Raw genomic sequence first — 17,298 nt, 5'->3', positions numbered from 1 at the left:
CAAGTGGATCTTTGAATTCAAGACAAGTCTGGTCTACAGAGTGAGTTCCAGGACAGCCAGGGCTACAGAGGCAGAGGCAAGTGGATCTTTGAATTCAAGACAAGTCTGGTCTACAGAGTGAGTTCCAGGACAGCCAGGGCTACACAGAAAAACCCTGTCTCAGGGAGGAGGGGGGAAGAAAAGAGAAGAGAAAAAGAAAAACAAAAATTACCTCTGACCCTCTGACCTCCACATACATGCCAACCATGGCACACCTGTGCGTACACACATACACACACACGTAAATAAGTGTAATAATGATGACGGATGGTGACTACGTCACTGTCTGCCACTCTAAATTGCTGTTGGAGAATGTACGAGTGACCAGAATATCATTTAGAATAGGCAAATCCAGCAAGGGAGGCTGACTTTTCCCTTTCTCTCCTTTCTTTTGGGAGATCTGTGCTTTTCCAGTACTTTACCCAAGGGAGAAGGAAGAATGCCTTGGCCATTTGAAGCCTGGTATTCTAGTTTACAGGGTGACCAAGAAGTGACTATCCGTAGGCAGAGCTTCTGACTAACCACAGGGAAGAATTCCCAGGGGAGCAGGTGGTACCACTCACCAAGGAAAACCCAGGAAGTCTGGAAGTCGGTAGACACCCCCCCCCCCTTCCAGGGAGTTTCTGGTCCAGGCATTTGTGAGACCACAGTGGAGGAGGCAGGGGGCTGGATCCCATGACCTCTGGATGTCCTTCCTGGCTGCAGCTTTGGTATTTCAGAGCAGTCTTTCATGAACCAAGTGTGAGTCATTGCTTTCAGAGCTGTCTACTCCCACTGCAGTGGCTCAGGGACAGAGCTGAAGCAGCCAGGGCTGCTACTCAGGGAGGAGGTCCACTGTCCCCGCTCAGACTCAGACGTGGGGTAGGCAGAGCGAGAGCCAGGTGTCTGGAAAGGTAACCAGCAGCTCCACACTTGAAGGGCCCCCCTCAAGAGGAGGGAGGGGATTGGTGACCGCTTCTTAGGGGGCAGTAGAACTGTGTGAGTGGCAGAAACACTCGGGAGACCTGAGCCGTGGGTGGTGGGGCCAACCAGATCCGTAGAAGGATGCAACGATGTCTAGCCCCTCAGGGGGTTCATTCTTATTCCCATCTGACCTTTGCTCCCTGTTTCTGACCAGATAGAGCCTTAATTTGGGAGCAACTTTGGTTTTCTTTTTAGAATGGCTGAATTGGATTTGATTAGGTTGGAATGAGTTGGGTTGAATAGGAGCAACAGACCCAGACCGAGGGTGGTGGTCCACACTTGCAATCCCAGCACTCTGGAGGGGAAGCAGAGGTGGGAGGACTGTTTTAGGCTTGGGTCTAGCCTTGGTTACATGACTAATCTTAGCTGCCAGCTTGACACGCCTCCGCTGAGGAACTACCCCATCCGACTGGCCTATGGGCATGTCTGCACAGCATTTTCTCTTTGATTGATGGAGCAGGGTCTAGCCCACCATGGGCAGTGCCTCTGCTGGGTATAGGGTCCAGGGGTCTATAAGGAAGCTAGCTGAGCAGGAGCAGGGAGGGATCAAACCAGTCAGTAATGCTTCTCCATGCTCTCTCCTTCAGTGCCTGCCTCGAGTTCCTTCCTTGACGGACTGTAAAGAGTAAGGTGAAAGAAAGCCTTTCCTCCCAGAGGTCCTTCTGGTTGTGGTGTTTATCACAGCAACAAAAAGCGACTAAAATGGTTACAGAGTGAACTCCAGGGCAGCCCAGGCTGCACAGTGAGATCTTGTCTCAAACTCCCCCTCATGCACAAAAAAGTTAAAATAGGGGGTGACATTGTTGTGTCTTGGCACACTCCTAAGAAATTTTGTTGTTTTGAGACAGGTTTTATCTTGTAGCCTGGGATAACTCAAGTTAACATAGTCCAGTCAGGCCTCAACTCGTGACCATCCTTCTGCCTCATCCGCCCAGGTCCCAAGATTATAAATGTGTCCCACCATGACTGGTATGCACACACACACATACATGAGTGCTCATGCGTCAGAACAAACACGGTGGTGGTCAGAAGACAAAGAAATGTCAATTCTCTCGTTTCGAGCCTTCTACCTCACAAACTCAGGGATTGAACTCCGGTCTTCAGGCTTGGCAGACACTGCCGTTACCCACCGAGTCCCCTGGCCCTCTCCCCACATCTTGTTGGAATGAATGAAAGCTGGCTAAGGTAAGAACATGATTAGAGGGTGTTATCCGTGTCCTTGGGGACCCTTAGCCGTGGAAGTATGGTGGAGCTCTAGGGTGTGAACCCCGTTGTAGCTGGATAAGGTTTTGGAATTAGTAAACATTGTCTGGGAGGAAGAATATAAATCAGAGCAGATGGTTTGCCGGTTTCAGGGAGCTCAGAACATCCCACCTGCTCCTCAGCGACTCCGAGATCCTTGAAAGACTGAGACTCACTGGGCAAGAGCCAAGCATGGTGGCACACGCCTTTAAGCCCAACATTTGGGAAGCAGAGAAAGGCAGATCTCTGTGAGTTCAAGACCAGCCTTGTCTACAAAGTGAGTTCTAGAACAACCAGAGTTATACAGGGTGATTGTGTCTCAAAAATAAATAAATAACTCCCAGTGTTTGAGATGCCCTGATGTGAAGAACCACTTCTCATATAATTTTTTCTTAAAAATGCCCCCACTGCAGCTCCCCCCCCTCCAAGGGACCTCTGAACCTTGTGGCCAAGGACAGTTCAAGTGGCAACAGGATCATCTGGTCTTTCCCTCCAGCTTTTGAATGGAGTGTCTAAGCCAGAGGCATCCATCCTGGCTGGGAGTAGAGTCTGAACTCCCGGCTGGGGAGAACACAGTGTGCTCTATAGATGCTACTGATCAAGGCTGGATGTCACCCCAATCTCCCCTACCTTCCCCAGCAGCTGGTCTAGAACCCCAGAGGCCGATACCACTGTCATGAGCTAAGGCCCATGGCAGTCAGCAGTAATTATGATTTTCTGGAAACACAGAAGGCTCTTACGCAAGTACCTGACACACTTCCCGGCTGTGGCATCTGGGACAGCCAGGTCCCCAGGGGCTGGAGGAGGGCCCCTGCCAGCCCCTGCTGCCACCAGCCTCTGGCACTCAGGATGCTGGCTCAGAACTTGCCTTCCTACTGCCTGTGGCGCTGTCCCTAACCCAGTGTGTGTGAGCTGTCTGTGGGCCCCATGTGCCCCAGGCATCCTGAAGGGAATGACATGCGCTCCAGAGTGTGTCCTCCTCCCTGCTGCCCCCACACTCTCTAGAACCCCAGGAGACTTGTTCTCTGTGAGGGGACATGGAGGTGGGGACAGTTCCTTCTCAAGGAAGCAACCTCCTCGCTCCCAAAGACTCTCTTGCTGTTTCTTTTTCTCCTGAGGCTGTCGCAGCTGTGCCGTTGTGTGGGGCCATTGTCCCAGCTGCCACCCTGGCCCTGTGCTGGAATGCTGCCCCTGTTGGTTATGCCTCTGAGTGTCTCGAACCACAGCCTTCTTTCTCCATCCCCCCCAAAGCATCTGTTACCAAGGTAACAGCAATGCCATCAGTTTGGGGGTAGTGAGGGCTGAGGGAGTAGAGTCCTGTGCAAGGGGAGAGCTAGGGGTTAGAATTTGGGATGATGAGCACTATGAGCCCCCTAAGTCTTTGGGGATAATATCGTGCTGAAGCAAGGGTTGGCACAGACTGGGCCGAGGGCCCTTACTTCAAGTGGACCAAGAGAAAGGAGGGCGATGTGTGGGCGTAGACAGGCTGTGTTAGAGGTGAGGGGCCTCCAGCCAACTGTGGGGGAGAAGCGCCAGCCTCATGGCACTGAGATGTTGAGACAGAGATGTGGCTTGCCTTCAACTCCTCCCTCAGGCTGCCGCCGCTGATGGAAAGGTTCCAGGCTTGGCTGGCAGAGTCTAGGCCCAGCTGCAGCTTCTCAGTGCTGAGGCCAGTGGGGTTCACCCTGCATCCGAGCAGTGTTGGACATCCTAGCTAGGAGGTCCTACCTACCAAATGGAGAGGCAAGGGTAGTGGGTGATGAATTACGTCACAGAGCAAGCGGTGCTGAGTGACTGGAGGCCACGGTGGGGTCTCTCCAGAGTGCCGTGGGCAGTCTTGTCACTAGCTTGTGACCTTGGACAAGATGAATACCTATTTGACTGTCCTGCCTCACTGATTGGGTGAAGATAGACGCTGGATCTGGGTTTCTCCCAAGATGGTCTAAGTTGACACTCTCGGGGTTCCCTGCTCCTCTTTCCCCTTCCCTCCATACATCCCCTTTCCACAGGCTGCCCTGGACACTCATCCTGAGGGAGTTCCCAGATAAGCAGCAGCCCACCCAACCACAAGGAAAATATGGAAATCTGGCTCCCTGTGTCACCTTCTTCTACGCTGACCACAGCAGCCAGCCACTACCCTGCAGCCAGCCACTACCCTGCAGCCAGCCACCACCCTGCAGCCAGCCACTACCCTGCAGCACTCTTCTAGGGCTCCCAGCCCAGGAGCAGAATGCAAATAATCAAATATTTTATCCCCGGCTTGCTGCTGGAGAGACTGAAACTGGGCGGGTTCTGCAGAGGCTGCCATGGCTGAGTCTGAGGGTTCCTTATGAATTTTGAATGAATGAGTGACTGAGTGAGTGAAGGAAGGGAGAGAGTGGGTGGGTGAGGGAGAAGGGAGTGAAGGGGTGAGGAGGAGGGAGTGAAGGGGTGAGGGAAGAGGGAGTGAAGGGATGAGGAGGAGGGAGTGAAGGGGTGAGGAAGGAGGGAGTGAAGGGTGAGGGAGGAGGGAGTGAAGTGGTGAGGGAGGAGTGAAGGGGTGAGGAGGAGGAAGTAAAGGGGTGAGGGAGTGAAGGGGTGAGGAGGAGGTAGTGAAGGGGTGAGGGAAGAGGGAGTGAAGGGGTGAGGAGGAGGGAGTGAAGGGGTGAGGAAGGAGGGAGTGAAGGGTGAGGGAGGAGGGAGTGAAGTGGTGAGGGAGGAGTGAAGGGGTGAGGAGGAGGGAGTGAAGGGGTAAGGGAGGAGGGAGTGAAGGGTGAGGAGGAGGGAGTGAAGGGGTGAGGGAGGAGGGAGTGAAGGGGTGAGGGAGGAGAGAGTGAAGGGGTGAGGAGGAGGGAGTGAAGGGGTGAGGAGGAGGGAGTGAGTGTCAGTGAGCCAGAGAGTGCATGTTCTTCTCCCTCTAGATCTTCAGGCTGATGCATTGCCTGGCACTGGCTTTAAAGCCCGACTTGTGATTGTCTAGCAGAGTTGGGCTCAAAGCTATTTGCATAAAAAGCCTATGCAAGGGTGGGAGGCAGAGACTGGATCTCTGTAAGTTCAAGGCCAACCTGGTCTATACAGTGAGTTCCAGACAGCCAGAGCTACTTAGTGATAGCCTATCCCAGAAAACTAAAACAAGAGATTACATGGAGGGTTCCCTAATGCCTTAGCTATGGTGCAGAGATTCTCAACACCCCTTTTTTGTAGGTGCAGCCTGAGGCTCAGGAAGGCTAAGATACTCGCTCCAGGAACTGTGGTGAACCATAGCATGCCATAGAAAATACACTCAGCTCCTCCAACATGCCTCCTCCCTCCCTTTATACCTCATTCCCATTTTTAAAAAATATGTGTGGTGTATGCGAGTATACATGTTCATGTGTGCCCAAGTAAGTGTATGTTGGCACGGGCATGCATGTGTGTGCAATTGGAGCCCAGAAGACATCCCGTGTCTCTTCAATTGCTCTCTACCTTATTTTTTTGGGGGACAAGGTCTTTCCATGAGCCCCAAGCTCACCCCTTAGTTGAAGAAGAGAGCTTCCGGAATCTGCCCTGCCAGCTCCTATGGTCCTTGCTCTACAGTACTGGGGATACACGGCAACACCACGTCTGGTACCTAGGGTCTTCATGCTTGCATAGGAACACTTTGAGGTAACTCCCTGGCCCCAGAGTGCACTTCTCTTGCTGGGCATGGTGACACACACCTAGGAAGAATTGGAAGGCAGAGGCAGAAGGATCTGGAGCTTGAGGCCGCCCTATACTGCATAGTGAGTTTGAGGTCAGCCTGGGACACATGAAACCGTAGCGAGATGGCTCAGTGGGTAAAGGCGCTTGCCTTCAAGTCTGAGGTCCCGAGTTCAGTCCTTGGGACTCACGTGGTGGAAAGGGAGAGAATCAGCTTCTGAAGGTTGTCCTCTGCCCGCCACAGAGCACACGGGCATGTGTATGCGCAGACACATACATTTAAGACAACAAAAGAGCCCAGTGGGTTGGCACAGGCCTTTAATCCCAGGAGGCAGAGGAGAGTGGATCTCTGAGTTTGAAGCCAGCCTCATCTACACAGTAAGTACCAGGCTAACCTGAGCTACACAGAGAAACCCTGTCTCAAAAACCAAAACCAAACAAACAAAAATAACAACAAAAGAAACCAAAATCAAACAAACAAAAATAACAACAAAAGAATCAGAAGACTAGCCTGGCTACCAGCTTGGACTGCCAAGAAACAAATGAAAAAACAACAACAACAAACAAACAAAAAGAAACAAACAAGAGCCAAGAAGGGTGGTAGTGCACACCTTTAATCTCAGCACTTGGGAAGCAGAGGCAGGCAGATCTCTGTGAGTTCGAGGTCAGCCTGGTCTACAGAGTGAGTTCCAGGACAGGCTCCAAAGCTACAAAGAGAAACCCTGTCTCAGAGGAAAAAAAAAAAAAAATCAACGATGTATTGTGTGTGTGTGCGCGCACGTGAGGTAGGAAGCACGGAATTGGAAGCATGAGCAGAGGGCCCTATGGAGCAGAGGGGCTCCCACAAACACATACTGCTTTGGGGAAGCCCTGAGGTGGCCACTCTGTGCACCATTGCCCAGAGGCTCATCTCCATCTTGTTGGGAGGCAGGCCCTCCTCTGAGGGTGAAGTTCGCATGCGCGCGCGTGTGTGTGTGTGTGTGTGTGTGTGTGTGTGTGTGTGTATACACTGGCTGCAGATTGCCATATGGTGTTTTCTACTCTGTATGACTATGTACACACACCTGTCAGTGCAGGTTTGTAAATCTCACAAGCTTTTATTCCATCTGAATATTTCACCTGGAGTTCAGGGCCCAGCCCTCTGGCTACCCATGAGGAAGAGTGTGGTGTACTTGGTTCCACACCACATGGTCCAGAGAGAGAGAGCTGGCAGGTGGCAGGTACTCAGCAACATTTTCTTAAATGGCCAGGAGCAAAGGGAGAAGTCCTGTCCCTCCTCTCAGTGTTCTCTCTCTCTCTCTCTCTCTCTCTCTCTCTCTCTCTCTCTCTCTCTCTCTTTTCTGTCTCTCCTTTCTCTGAAGCTCACATTTATTTATTTATTTTTAACTATTTTGTGTGTGTTTGCTGAGTGGGCCTGTGCATGTCATGGCCTGTTTGAGGAGGTCAGAAGACAGCCTGTTGGGGTTGCTTCTCTCCTTACATGACGTGGACTCTGGGGAAGGAACTCAGTGGACTCCTTAGCAGCAAGCCCCTCTGCTCACTGAGCCCTCCCACTGGACCTAACTGTTAGTTTAAGATAGGGTCTTACTAAGTTACTCAGGCTGATCTTAAACTCATTCTGTAGCCCAAGTAGACCTTGAGTTTACATTTCTCCTCCGTCAGCCTCCTAAGATTACAGGCCTGTGTCGCTGAACCCAGCTATACGGAAGCCTCTTTTTAACTTTTTTTTGGGGGGAGACAGATTCTCACTATGTAGCCCGAAAACTTGCTGTGTAGACCAGGTGGCCTCAAACTTGCAGCAGGTCCTCCTGCCTCTACCTCCTTAGAGTTGGGTTAGTGTCTGAGCCACTATGCCTGGCTTACACGAGGGCTTTCGAAGGTGTCTTCTGTCATGCAGGGACTTAATCTTGGAGCCAGATGGACCCCTCACAAAATTTCCTATAATCCTCACTGCCCCAAGGAGGGAGGGTGACCTTGTTCCACTTGACCCATGAGGAACTATGTTCAGAAGTCTGGAGAGGTGAGTCTGTGTACATTCTTGCCTTGTGAGGCCTCATAACCTTCCTTCCTGGGACCCCAGAACCTCTCTGGGCCTGAGGATGGGTGCAGAGCCCCAGTGCTGTGCCCAGGTCGACAAGTATGACAAAGGCCAAGGCAGGGGCTGCAGCATGGTCTTTGTTGAATGCGCCTCAACTGGTGATCCTGCTGGGTCTGCCTTTAGAGGCTCAAGGTGCCTCCTGGTGTCAGATTAGGGCTGATTTACAGTGGGGGTTCTCAGGGGAGATGTCTTCGGGGACCCCAGGCTGACTACAGAGAGGGGAGTTCTCAGGGGAGATGCCTTCGGGGACCCCAGGCTGACTATAGAGAGGGGGGTTCTCAGGGGAGATGCCTTCGGGGACCCCAGGCTGACTACAGAGAGGGGGGTTCTCAGGGGAGATGCCTTCGGGGACCCCAGGCTGACTACAGAGAGGGGGTTCTCAGGGGAGACTCCTTCAGGGACCCTAGGCTGACTACAGAGAGGGGGGTTCTCGGGGGAGACTCCTTCGGGGACCCCAGGCTGACTACAGAGAGGGGAGTTCTCAGGGGAGATGCCTTCGGGGACCCCAGGCTGACTACAGAGAGGGGGGTTCTCAGGGGAGACTCCTTCGGGGACCCCAGGCTGACTACAGAGAGGGGGGTTCTCAGGGAAGATGCCTTCGGGGACCCCAGGCTGACTACAGAGAGGGGGTTCTCAGGGGAGACTCCTTCAGGGACCCCAGGCTGACTACAGAGAGGGGGGTTCTCAGGGGAGACTCCTTCGGGGACCCCAGGCTGACTACAGAGAGGGGGGTTCTCAGGGAAGACTCCTTCAGGAACCCCAGGCTGACTACAGAGAGGGGGGTTCTCAGGGGAGACTCCTTCGGGGACCCCAGGCTGACTACAGAGAGGGGGTTCTCATGGGAGACTAAAGAGAGGGGGGTTCTCAGGGGAGATGCATTCGGGGACCCCAGGCTGACTACAGAGAGGGGGGTTCTCAGGGGAGACTACAGAGAGGGGGGTTCTCAGGGGAGATGCCTTCGGAGACCCCAGGCTGACTACAGAGAGGGGGTTCTCAGGGGAGACTCCTTCGGGGACCCCAGGCTGACTACAGAGAGGGGGGTTCTCAGGGGAGACGCCTTCGGGGATCCATGCATGGCTGAGAGTTCCTCTCCCTCACACTGTTATCTCCTTTTTCAGTCTTTTTTTTTTTTTTTTTTTTTTTTTGAGACAGGGTTCCTCTGTAGCTTTGTAGTCTGTCCTGGAACTAGCTCTTGTAGACCAGGCTGGTCTCGAACTCACAAAGATCCACCTGCCTCTGCCTTCTGAGTGCTGGGATTAAAGGCGTGCGCCACCACGCACTTTTTATGGAAGAAGAAAGCCGGGCTGTATCAAGGGTCCAGGCACCCAGAGATGGAGCCAGCAGTCCAGGGAAGATAATCCTGTTTCCCCATCCTGTGATAAGACTTGGTATCTGGGGTCATGGAGGGCAGGCTATGTGACTAGGGGGTGGGTAAGAGGGGGTGGACGGAGACTAGGCTTAATGTGGGGGAAGAGAACACTTCCCCAGGCAGGCTGTTTGTCCAAAAACGTAGCAGCTCCATGCCCCAGGACAGGGCATAGAAAAGACAAAGAGACCACCCCTGTGAAAGTCTCCTCCCCTGAGTGCCAACCCCTGGGTGGTCCCCAGTCAGTATTCCTCAGTGATGGGACAGGTGTCCCGCCAGCATCTGGTGTGTGTGTGTGTGTGTGTGTGTGTGTGTGTGTGTGTGTGTGTGTGTGTGATTCCATAGAGAGGTTGGAATGGAGGAGCAAAGGTCCTCTTGGGGATCAAGTGATTCTATGTCGACTTGTTCTGTCTCACAGAGTGAATAGGCACTTCCTATTGGGTCACGTTAGTGTCCCGAGGCCAGGGATGTTCAGAATTCTGTATGGCGTGTGGATTTGGTGCTAAATAGATGTTCCTTACTCCTTGGACCTCTTGGGACCACTAGAGAGTGGGAGGCCACCTCCCCTTACAGTCAATGATAAGACACCAACTTGGGCTATCCCAGTGGGTGCTCATTTCGGGGGGCCGTTCCTCACCCTCTGTGCATTGCTGGAGGATAAAGGCTAGGAGGCGGCACAGCAGCGGGGCCAGCCTAACCTGTGCTTGAGCTTCTCTTCCGAAGATGTTGCTTTGGTAGAAAACCCGCGACCCAGTGTTGGAGAGCTGTGTAGTACCCCTCAGCATCCTGCTCAGGTGAAGCTGGGTCTTCAAGGCCTTGTTCTCCAGTCCAGGGAACGGGCAGAATTCCTGCTCTTGTGCTTTTTTGGAAGGTCGTCCAGTGTTCTTAGAACTTATTAACTCTGGGATAACTCAAAACACCCTGAACTCCTCCCGCTCTTCTGGATCATTGCTGGACCTGGCTGGATGTTAAAAAAGAACGCCTTAGGAGTTACAAAAGCAGGGAATAAATGGCCCTGGTTGAGTAAGAGAGCCACGTATTGACAGTGGAGCTGGAGGCCCGCGGAAGTGAGGAGGACTCTCTGGCCTTGGTGGCCCCTGGGGTGCTGCAATAGGAAGCTGCAGGTTCTTTGGGGAAGAAGGCAGAGAGAGAGAGAGAGAAAGAGAGAGAGAGAGAGAGAGAGAGAGAGAGAGAGAGAGAGAGAGACCCTTAGGGGATGGAGGGACATGGAGGAAAGAGGTGGTGCCTCTCCCGGTCAGGGAGCCCCTGCTCTGTTTGAAGCAGGAAGAGCTGTCTATAATTCCTCATGCTTGGTGTCCAGGACTGGGGACTCAGGAGTCTATGCTTGTCCGCAGTTCCTCACGCAGGGGGTCCAGGGCAGGGCACTTGGGGGTCTATACTTGTCCGCAGTTCCTCACACAGCCTCCCTGCTCCATGTCCACCTGGTTGACCATGAAGAAGCAAGAAACCCTCATCTCCCTGAATCAGGCTAAGTTGCCCTGGAGAACTTAAACTTGGGAAGAGGCTCAGGGTATGCTAGAAGGGACCTGCCACTGTGCAGCGTGGTGATCTCAGCATGGTGATCATGATCACCTGATCTCTCCCAGGTCAGTCCTATGAGGTGCACATCTACCCCCTCCAAGGTGGGTGATACCACTCAGTGCCCCCAGCTGCTGTAGGTAGCCCCCTCCCCTGCCCTTGACCTGGCAAAGGCTGAGTATGACTGTTCCTCTGGGCAGGAAGCCGGTGATGTCATTGTCACGTAGAACTCTCTGGAGTCTGTTATTTAATTTGACCCTCAACTGTAGCCCAGACCTGGGTGAGTAGGAACCGCTAAGGAAACAGACCCAGAAGCGCTGAGGATTTTCTCAAGGGCATAGTTGGCGGCCCAGCAGAGCTGAGATTTGGAAATACGCTGACACAGTTATCCTCATGCATGAGCTCTGCTCAACACATGACCTGGTTGGTGGCCATTCTGGGTCATACCCATTGTTCTGTGATTGAGGGACCGTGTCGTAAGGAGGTAGTAAGTCGCGTCCTCAGGAGGCCTGCTCCCTATAAAGGTAGATGAGTAATCACGTGGCTTGGATGCAGGGACAAGAGCGGGACATCATTCAAAGAATGAGGCAGAGATGGCTCAGCGGTTAAGAGCACTGACTACCCTTCCAGAGGACCTGGGTTCAAACACTCCCAGCACCCACATGGCAGCTCACAACTGTCTGTAACTCATTTTTAACCCATTCCCGATTTGGATCGGGAATCTAAGAAAGAAAGAGGTAGGATAATAGTGTGGGAGGGTGTCAACACCTCCATTTGACAGAGGACATGAACACTCAGGGGGTCCAGGTTACACCCCCAGGATCATAGTTCCTATCTAAACATGGATCTAAGTCTCAATTTCAGTGACAGGGTCACTGTGGGGAGAAAGCGGGAATGTTAGTCTAGCAGATGTGGAGAATGTTTCCCACCTGTACCCGTAGAACATGGTGCATGCGGCCTTTCTTGATAGAAGCCGTGTGGCTGGAGGTGGTACAGCAGGAGACCTTATCCTAGATGTTGGTTAAGAGGGTCCGTCATGTTTCCTGACTCGCAAACCTTTGTGGACAGGGGGAGGCTGAGCCTTGGTCCCTTACCTGTCACCCTGTGCCTGCAGATGTGCCACTGTCTGGGAAAACAAGTGCTTCCCTCTTCACACAGTGGCAGTTCACAGAGACCCTACCGAGAGGACTTCCCTGTTCCTGCAGGTTAGCCTGAAGGCAGGACCAGAGGAAGGCTAGGGTGAGAGAGGGACACACATGGAAGGAAAGGAGGGGAAGCTGGTCAGAGCTGAGTGAGAACGAGAGGACGCCCATCTGCCAGAAAAAGCTCCGACTGATAAACGCAGGGACAGGCTCCTTGCACACCACGGCAGTGGAAGAATTATGGAACAAGGAAGGAGTTAGCTTGATTGGAAAGATGGTAGGAGCTGGGTGGTTGTAGCACAGGCTTTTAATTCCAGCATTCGGGAGGCAGAGGCAGGCAGATCTCTGAGTTTGAGGTCAGCCTAGTCTATGGAATGAGTTCCAGGACAGCCAAGGCTACACAGAGAAAACCCTGTCTCAAAGGAAAAAAAAAAAAAAGATGGGTGGTGGTGGTATACACCTTCAATCCCGGCACTTGGGAGGCCGAGGCAGGTGGATCTCTGTGAGCTCGAGGCCAGCCTGGTCTACAGAGTGAGTTCCGGGATAGCCAGGGCTGTGAAAGAGGGCTGGAGGATGACCCGGTGGTGAGGAGCGCTTCCTGTCCCTGCAGAGGCCCAGATTTCTCTTCACAGACTCGTATGGGACAGCTCACAACCACTTGCAACTCTAGATCAGAGGGGTCCAACACCCTCGGCCTCCTTAGGTACTTGAGCTCACATGAACACACCTGCACATGTACATATCATTAAAAATAAAATCTTTAAAGCCGCACACACAGTTTGAAAGGCTGAGTGTGGTGTGGAAAGTCTACACTTCTAGCCCTCAGAAGGTAGAGGCAGCAGGATGGCTGCAAGTCTGATGCCAGTTTGGACTATACAGTGAGTTCCATGTTAACTAGCGTAATTAGCAAGATTCTGTCTCAAAACAAGCAGACAGACAGACAGACAACACCCCTATCCTGTGCCAAAAAAACAAAAAAACAAGCCGCGTGGTGGTGATTCGTCCCTTTCATCCCAGTACTTGGGAGGCAGAGGCAGGAGGATCTCTGTGAGTTTGAGACCAGCCTGGTCTACAAGAGCTAGTTCCAGGACAGGCTCCAAAGCCACAGAGAAACCCTGTCTTGAAAAACCAAAAGGAAAAAAAAAACCAAAAATGGCATAATACCTATAATAATTCCAGCACTTGGAAGGTTGAGACCTCCTGTCGAAAGATCTTTGCACCTCCTGCTCCTGAGTTGGCTCAGGGGTGAGGGACTGCTGATCAAGTATGAGGATAGGAATTTGGAACCCCAGGACCCAGGTAGACACCGGTGGGTGTGTGGGCACCGCCATTCTCAGCACTCTGGAGGAAGAAATGGAGCAAGCTAGCTAGACTGAATGAATTGGTGAACTCTGGGTTCCTGTAAGAGATTATGCCCCAAACAGAAGGTCGTGAGTGATCAAGAAAGACAAACTCACATTGTTTGTTTTGGGACAAGATCGTGTTAATCAGCCCAGTCTGGTTTGCAACTCAGTATGTAGTCCAGGCTGGCCTCAGACTTGCAGCCAATCTTTGATTTCCCCAAGCACAGTTGTGTGCCTGCACACATGTGAACACACATACACGCACACACACACGCACAGCAGTTATGGTGATATGTGCTTGTAATCTGAGAACTGGGGACGTTGTTTGGGGCTCATTGGCCCGTGACTCAGTCTTTTTTGTTGTTGTTTCCGAGACAGGGTTTCTCTGTGTAGTCCTAGCTGCCCTATAACTTGCTCTGTAGACCAGGCTGGCATCAAACTTAAAGATCCACCTGCCTCTGCCACTGGAGCACCTGCCTTCTGCTGCTGCCTTAGCGAGACATCCAGGGGGACAGGCAACATTGGGCTACTCTTTCTCCACCCAGGCTCTCTCCCTGCCTTGCTGGCTGTGAGGGTTCTAACCAGGCCCTGCTGCTGACTCTCAGCCTGCTGCTGTGGGGTGGTTGGTCTTGGGGTTTGCCCTCTTTCTTAGTTCCCATCAGACAGAGGCCCCTAAGGAGAAGGTGGACAGGCTAAGCAGGGACCTTTAAGACTTCATCACAGTTTTGGAGCCCAAAGGAGCTGGCTGACCTGGGGAGGTTTGGGAAACAGCCCCTGCCTAAGAGGATCAGACAGACTGCAACAACATTCAGTCCTCTTAGAGGTGTCCCCACTGCAAGAGCAGAACAAAGGCCCCACCCTGCACTAAGGCCCTAAAGACTGGATCCAGGGGCTGGAGAGATGGCTCTCCAGAGGTTCTGAGTTCAATTCCCAGCAACCACATGGTCCCTGACCATCATCTATAAGGAGATCTGATGCCCTCTTTTGGCCTGCAGGCATACATGCAGGCAGAATTCTTTATGCCTTCTCCTGGCATGCAGGCATACATGCAGACAGAATTCTGTATACATAAATTTTTTAAAAAAAATATTTTAAAAAAGAGACGCGGCCTACCAGAGGACTCCTCAGGCTCTGTGCTTGCTCCCCCATCACCCTGATCCTCCATCCATGGCTGCACTGTTCCTTCAGCCTGTTTCCAGCAGCTGAGACTTGAGGTGGTCAGTCCTGCGCCCTGCCACTCCTTGCCTGCTGTCTTGGTTTCCTCCTCCACCCCTAGCACTGTAACAGGTTGCCTTTTCCTGCTAAATTTTGACCTCATCAATGCCTTTCTTCCAAACAGGGACCTAACCTGGCCCCTTGATAGCCCTTAACGAACCCCACCACCGCCCTTGAAAAGGCCCTCTCTGCTATTCGCCATACACCCCTCTTCTGTGACTGTAAACCCACTGCGGGGTCCCACCTGCGAGATGAGGTGGGATTTACCTGGGTTAGCCCCTGGGTGTGAGAATGGGGGCTGGCATAGAGGATGGCAGGAACGGGATGCACGGAGGTCTGAAGGAGTCAGGGTGCCTTGGGAACCTGGCTGGCCGCACTCCCCTGAGACTCAGATTCCCTTCACTGAATCTGTTCTTCGGGGATTCACTTGGACCCTTGGGGAGTAGTCCAGTTGAACAGTCTTTGCTATTTTCCAGACCCTATCCTAAAGCCTCAAGGCTTCTTCTTCTCATTCTGCAGAACAGGTTGTCTCCGCCTCCTGGTGGCCAAATATGGTACAACCACAGACTGTGCCAAATGGCAAGGATCCCGACAGCACGCCTCTCAGGCTTGTGAGTCTCCAAGGGAGGGATCAGTCTCCTGCCACAGTGATCATTGATCCCTGGGCTCCTGGTGTTACCTTGGTGGTCTTCACGCTTCGGGACCCAAACTCCAAAGACTCCATTTCAGAGGCGAGGCTGTGACTGCATCGGCACCGCTTTCTCAGCTACCGTGGGACGCTGAGCAACTTTCCTGGTGGGGTTGGCATCTGGCGGGGACCAGAACTATAAGCAACTGAGGATGGGCACTTCGAAAGAAAAACCTTCTGTTTTGGCTCACTGTGTCCTTCACTTAACTTTTACTGAGGACCAAGTGCTACACGGCACTACTGTCCCTAGCTTTTCCCCCGTGTATTTGGGGACAGGGTCCAGAAATGCTAACTTGCTCAAGAACGTACAGCTAAAAGTGGTCGACCTTGGGTTTGGATCTACACCTCACTCCTAGGTCTGGGTATGTTAGGGACAGCTGTGGGTTAGTGGAGTGTCTCCTGCCTCCGCAACCCCAGACTCCTTTCCGACCCTGGCCCTGTGTGCCTCTGTAGGTACTGCTCTGTTGACGCTCACTTGCCAGGACCTTATCCAGATCTGTGGGACTGCTGATGGGACCCACCTTTTCAATACTCTTAGAACCAGGAGCTGGGCCCTACCAACCAAGGTCTCCTTCCCATGGGAATGGCCACTGCAATCTAGACTAGCAGGTGTTTCAGAAAATGTTTGAGCCTGAAGGACCTTAATGACCACTTAAGTGTTATGACCATCTCCCTGACAGAGTCTCATGTAGACCAGGTTGACCCCAAACTCACTGTGTAGACAAGGATGGCTCTGAACTCCTGACCCTCCTTTTGCCCTCTCCCTGGTCTTTGGATTATAGTAGTAAAAGCTTTCTGCTTTGTTTTTCTAGAGGAAGAAGCTTGGGCCCAAGGCCAGGAGCCAGTCCAAAGCTACCTAGAGCAAGGCTAGCAGGGATGGGTGGAAACTTAGCTTGGGGCTCTATATTCAGTTCAAGAGCCAAGTGTGTGCTCAGTACATTCCTGAGGCCCAGGGTTTGATCCCCAACAACAAAAATGAAAGGATTCCATGGCACCCGCTTTCTGTAGCCATACCACTGGCATCATTCAGGGAGAAGTTTTTATTTTTCCTCCATCCCAGGTCGAGCATTCGTCAAGTTACCTGAGAGACCACTCAGTAAGCTCCTTCCCTAGTGATGTGGAAGGCAGAAGCTCTCTTAGGGCTGGCAACTGAGAAGTGGACACTGAGTTGTTCATTTTTGAAGGGTCGATGGACTTTTTCTGGCTTACGCCCACCTGACAACGCTGGCTTTCTCTGCAGCTTTGGAGGCAAGAGAGCAGGCTCCAAAGACACCCAGCCCAGGTGAGGTGCCCATCTCTTCACAGAAGACGATCAGGAGAGGCTTCCAGAATCCTCTTCTGAACTGGAAGAGGCAGATGACCTGCCCTTCCTGACACCACGCTGCCCCCTCCAGTCCCCATCTGCTTGGTCCTTTGTCCTCCCCAAGTCTCTTGGGTTCATTCCACTGTGACAGACTTCCCTACTCCTGCCTGTTTGTCATTGTTAGTGAGAGGAGAGCACCACAATCTTACTGCAACTGTCATTCTGTGAGAGGAGAATGCCACAATCTTAATGTGACTGTCATTCTGTGAGAGGAGAATGCCACAATCTTACTGTGACTGTCATTCTGTGAGAGGGGAATGCCACAATCTTACTGTGACTGTCATTCTGTGAGAAGAGAATGCCACAATCTTACTGTGCCTGGGTTTCTGTCATTTATCACCATCATAGGTTAAGTGTCCCATATCTTTAAACTGGGGACTTGGCATCAAAGTGCTGTTTTCTTTTGTTTTTTTTTCCTCATTCATCCTTTCAGTTCTTATTCCGTGAGGTGGTCACCTTGACGACAACTTCCTCCAGGGATAACCATCCTCCCGGTAAATCCCTTCCCTCCCACTTGTCCTGCCCATTCCCCAGGCTTCTATCAAGAGATCTCTCTGGATGAACTCAGTGCTGCAGAACTGTTTGGAAAACGGGCTGAGCATCTGATCCTCCTGGCCAATCGGATCCACCACATTTTTGACCA

This window comes from Myodes glareolus, chromosome 9, assembly GCF_982192425.1.
Source record: "Myodes glareolus chromosome 9, mMyoGla1.1, whole genome shotgun sequence".
NCBI classification, from domain to species: Eukaryota; Metazoa; Chordata; class Mammalia; order Rodentia; family Cricetidae; genus Myodes; species Myodes glareolus.
The sequence above is the reverse complement of the archived record's forward strand: the minus strand, read 5'-3'. Positions refer to the sequence as shown.